This window comes from Cryptomeria japonica, chromosome 11 (assembly GCF_030272615.1).
Source record: "Cryptomeria japonica chromosome 11, Sugi_1.0, whole genome shotgun sequence".
NCBI lineage: Eukaryota > Viridiplantae > Streptophyta > Pinopsida > Cupressales > Cupressaceae > Cryptomeria > Cryptomeria japonica.
In genome coordinates, this window is record NC_081415.1 from 165,136,763 (window position 1) to 165,142,656 (window position 5,894).

Sequence of the window (5,894 nt, forward strand, 5' to 3'; positions counted from 1 at the left end):
CATTCTCCCAAATGTGGAAGCTGTCAGGATTCTATCCTGAAGTGCCAGCCAGGCAAATAACCCAGCTTTGGGAAGACATTTTATCCCAGCATAGTTTTAGTGGGATGTCTGTATCTTTGGTTTGTCCTTTTCTGATGAGATCATTGTATCCTTCTCTAGTGCTATATTTACCTTTCTTAGATCTATCCCATGCTAAACCATCCTCCTTTTGACTAAAGAAGATTATTCTTGAAGCCAATGTGTCTTCCAGAAATTTTAACTCATCGAGTGGGAGATCTAAGTGTCCTAAGGATTTCCACTTCCAGCTTTTAATGCCATCGACCGAGATTTCCTCTATATAGTCTGAAACCTTCTCTCCCCACCGACTCTCTAGGATTGATATGGCAGTATCAAATTTATGTTCTCTTCTGATAGCAGGGTAGCCTTCCCAAGAATCCTTCCAAAATAATGCTTTCTCTCCATTCCCTAGATTCCAAGTCAGCTTACTAGATATGATTTCTTTGCAGTTCATCATGAAATTCCAAATCCTTGATCCCTTAGGGGAGGAAGAGATTCTAAAGATGCTGATTGGATCAGAATTTTGTAGGTATTTATTATAAAGTAATTTCACCCACTTTAAATGGGGGTTATTATACATTCTCCATACCAGCTTTGCCCCTAGAGCTTTACTTTGGAGAAATATGTCTTTTATTCCCAACCCCCCTTTTTCTTTTGGTTTATAAATTTTATCCCATGCTACTAGGGGCATTCTGAATTTTTCATTAGCTCCTTGCCAAAAGAAGGTCATCAGTTGTTTGTTTAGTTCCTTCTTTTTTGATATAGGTAGGTCAATACAGGATAGTTGGTATATGGGCATGGCTGATAAAACTGATTTTATCATAGTTGCCTTGCCTGCTGAGGACAACCATCTTCCCTTCCAAGTATTTATTCTTTTTATAATTTTTGTTAGAGTTTGGTCCCATAAATTTGAGGATCTACAACCCTTATCCAAGGGTATACCTAGGTATTTATAGGGTAGGTTGCCTTTGTTAAATTTGAGGATATTGCTTATTTTATTTGCTAGTTTTTCTTTTATGTTGAAGAAGAATATATTTGATTTCAGGGTATTGATTTCTTGGCCAGAAGCCAATGAGTAGGTGTCAAGAGTTTGCTTGATAGACTTGGATTCCAGCATATCACTATGTCCAAAGAGCATAGTATCATCAACAAATTGTTGGTGCGTGGTGGCTTCAAGTCCACTAGTAATTTTGATGCCCTGGATAGACGATTGCTCCCTGGCCCTATTAAACAATCTTCCTAGGGATTTTGCCATTAGAATGAAGAGAAAGGGAGATATAGGGTCCCCTTGCTTGAGCCCTCTAGAGATAGCAAAAAAACCCGCAGGAGATCCATTAACAAGAATTGACATTCTGGGTGTGGAAATGCATTCGTAAATAAGGTTGATCTATTGTTTAGCAAAGCCAAAGGCTTCAAGGCATTTGCATAAGAAGTGCCAATCTACCTTGTCATAGGCTTTTTTGATGTTTAACTTAATTAGCATACTTGATTCTTTATTAGTCTATACTAAATGAATTGCTTCTTGGGCAATGATGATACCATCATAGATTGAGCGGCCTGGCACGAACCCAGTCTATTCCTCACTGATCAGCTGGGGAAGAAACTTATGTAGTCTATTTGCAATTGTTTTTGTTAGTAGTTTGTATAATGTGTTACATAGGGCTATTGGTCTAAAGTATTCAAAACACTCAACTTTGTCTTTTTTTGGTATTAGGGCTATAAATGTATTGTTTAGCTCCTTTAGAATTTTACCAGAGTTTCTTATTCCTTCTAATGCATCGGTGATCTCATCACCAATGAAGTTCGAGCATTGCTGGTAGAAGGAAGTTGGGAAGCCATTAGGTCTGGGGGCTTTGTCCGGGTTCATCTGGAAAAGTGTTCTCTCAATCTCTTCCTTAGTGAATTTTGCATTTAGAAACTGATTCTGCTCTTTGTTTATTAGCTTTGGGATACACTTGAGGACCTCATTCCTAAAGGCTAATCTTGATCCTTCCAGGTTGTTAAAGATGATGCTAAAGTAATCAATTGCTTCTTTGGCAATGACCTTCGAGTTGTTGCTCAGATTACCAGATTGAGTCTTAATGTTGTTGATTTTATTTATTATTCTTTTATGCTTAGTACTATTGTGGAAGAATTTGGTATTTCTATCCCTTGATTCTAGCCAGAGTTCCCTTGACTTTTGTTTCCAGAAAATTTCTTCTCTGGCCAAAATTTCTTCATACTCTGTTAATAGGGATTTTTCTCTAAGGTAGAGATAATTGTCCATGCCCTTCCTAATAACCTCTTCGTTTATTTCCTTTAAAGCTTCTTCTATTTCAATTTTTTTGCTGAAGATATTTCCAAAATTGTTCTTATTCCATGCTATTAAATTTTGTTTTATTATTTTTAATTTGGCAACTACTTGGAAGGATTTGGAACCTGTTGCATGGGCTTCCTTCCACCATTTTTCAATTAACTTTAAGATATTCTCATCTCTTAGCCACATTAGCTCAAATCTAAATGGGCTTCGGGTAGAGGGGATGACTTCTAAGATGTTGAGATGGACTAGGAAGTGGTCTGATCCAGATAATGGCATGATATTTGCTTCAAAGGAGTTCATAATGTTGGCCAAATTTTCCCGTAAGAAAAATCTGTCCAATTTTCTGCAATATTGCAGAATCCTTTTCTCCTATTATTCCAAGTAAAGGAGTTCATTTCAATTTTGATTTCCATTAGATTGCTATTTATTATCCATTCTCTAAAATCTATGGTGGCCTAGGAGACTTTTTTCATGCCCCCCTATTTTTCGAGATGATATGCTATGGCATTGAAATCCCCTTCTATAATACTAAACTGATCTGGCATCAAAGTGAGGAATTGCTTGATTTCAGCCCAGGTTTTCTTTTTGTCCTTGTTCTGAATGGGCCCATATACATTTATCAGGAGGAATTTTAAATTGCTCTTGTTACTATTAAGCCTACCACACAACCAGTTGGGAGACTTATGAATTGACTCATAGGAAACTGCCCTAGGGTCCCAAATTACTGCTATTCCTCCAGACGCCCCCATGGCTGGGATCCCCACGACTTCTCTTATCCCTAATTTTTTGTTAAATGCTTCTAAATCATCCCTGTTTAATTTTGTTTCTTGTAATAAAATTAAATCTGGGCTAAATTTTGTTAAGCAACGTTTTATGATTCACTGCTTGTTAGGGGCATTCAGGCCCCTAACATTCCACATGAAGAGCCTCATTTCTCCTTGGGAAGGATCTTCCCCTTCCCTACATAGAAAAGGTTTGTTAATTTAGTTTGGCCTTCTACCTTTCCTGCCAAATTGAGTAACTTCGATAGGGGTTTCCTACCCCTTCTTTTAATTTCTTTGGCGCAATCAGGGGAACCGATATCTTCTATGGTTTTGGCTAATCCAAGGTTGCCTTTTTCTAGTTCATTTTCTGATTCCATGATCCCCATAACCTTTTGGACTGCATCCAACATAATATATTTCTTCAAGAGCCCTAGCATAAGAAGCCTTTTTTGATATGCTAGTTCCTCCTCATCAACAATTTCGTCTATGAAATTTTCCATCAAATCGTTAACTATTTCATTGCCCACATAATCTAAGATGATCCTATTTTCTACTTCAATTCTCTTTGAATGTTCCTCCTCAGTTTCCTTGGTTTCTATATTTAGGGGGTCACTAAGTTGTGATACCGGACATGCTTTATTGCTCAAAAGAGAAGGCAGACAGTCCCTACCATCTGCCTTGTCGATAACCCCTCCATTAAATGCCATGTTTGATTTCTCCCAGGGAGAACCCTGCTTGCACCAATCCATGAGGGTAAGCTCTTCGACGGGAGGGACAGGGGGATCTATATCCATAAGTGAGGGTGTCTCAAATAAGCCACCATCATCGCAGGCAATTTCCCCTTCCTCTAATTCTTGAATTAGGGTTTCCTTATCCTTCCTATCTATTGTATTCCTACTCAGGTCTGATTTATTTGTGGTAGCCTTCATCAAAGTATTTATGGTGAAGCCTCCTCCTTCTGGACTGAGAGTTAGAACAATCTTATCCTTAGGGGGTAAAGCTGGACTTCTATTTCCCAGATTAGGGTTGGGTAGGGTGAGATCTGGAAGGATAACTTCTCTTGAGACCACTCTACCTTTAAATAATTCCAGTTTAATCCAATACAAAAATGATTTGTTATAATTTTAATAGGCTCAATGTTAACAGTTTTGATTGGCAATTTGACCATCATCCTGATGGTTGCAGAATCTCTGAAATTTTCCTCTAAACCTTCAAAACCCCCAAGTGAGTCACCTATTCTGACAAGACAATGATCGTGAATAAGCTCAATTGGGAAGTTAGGTAGTTCTACCCACCTTGGGACAATGATCTTCAAAAATCTTAGGGGAAAAATTCGGTTGCCATTTAAAAAGGAGAAACAATAACACTGAAAGAAACTAGGTTGAAAATTTAGTAATTTATCCCTTAATACTGATGATTTGCAATGAATAAACACATAATTATCTTCTAATGTTGTGATACTTACCTGCCTCTTGGTTGTGGAGATCAACCACTGGATAATATCCTGAGTGGAGGCGTCAAAACCACACCATTTGCCAAAGAGACCACGTCTTTTGTAATCCTCCCAGATATTGTTTGTGTACTGGTTACTTATGATAATTGTGTTATGACCAGAGCTGATATGGGAATTGACTTGCTTCTCGCTAATATGATTTTGAGACTTTTTCGCTGACTTAAAAGCCTGAGGAAGGGCTCTTGATGGTTTTGGCAGAGACTCCCCATGAGGCCTTTTTTCCCCAAGTTTAACCCTATTTGCACCCGTGGCAATAGAATTTGCAGTAAATCGAGTTGGTTCTTATGATGGCCACCAATTGTACTTCCTTGCCGATTGGTCCTTGTGGTTTTCCAGTGCCGATCTAGGGTTCCTTTGTTTCCCCGACCAATCAATATCTACTGCCGCAAATGCAGAGATATCCTTGTTATTTGTAAATTTAGATTTATTTTGGTTGATTGGGAGGCCACTTGGAACCCTAGCCGCATTCTTGCAAATTTGATTCAGAGTTAATGGGATCAAATTTACGCCTGTAGCGCAGGATTGCATAGATGAAAGGGCTTCAAATCTGTTCACTAAACCCACCTTGTTTTTGTGGGCATTATGAGAAAATGAGGTAGCTTGCCATAAGGATATCCTATTAGACCCCTAGATATTTTTAGGGTGAAGGGTGGTTTTCACAGCTAGATGCGATTTCTTGATCGCATGATACTTCTTACCACTTATCGTGGTTTGGACAAAATTTTGTAGAGCCATTTTTATTATAATTCACGAATTTTAATAATTTTAACTAAAATTAAATATTAATTACTCTTACTAAAAATTAAAATTGTAAAAAACTATTTTTTTTATAATATTAATTTACTGAATAAAACAATTAAATATAAACAAACCAAAAAACAAACCTAACATTGTTTTATGCGTTGAATGGAAAAAAAACTATTATTATTATTTTTATAGTATTGATTTACAATTTTAATAATAAAACTAAGTGTAGAAAAGAAAAAAGGTCAAAAAAATCAAACTACGGTACCCTGGATCCTTACGGCATTGTGATTCCTCCTTCAGCAATATAATCTCCTTGCTTGTTATTACCCACCACGTGGGATAAAAAACATGGAAACAACTAAATGCGGTCGAGTCAACTTAACGGAAGAGAGAACGGTAATGATGAATTCAAAAACGGAAACGGAGGTGTATTGAGAGATGTCTAGTAACCCTAAAAGGCCCGATATTTTTAGATTTACTTATCGCTTACTGTGAATATATCGAAGCAGCAGTT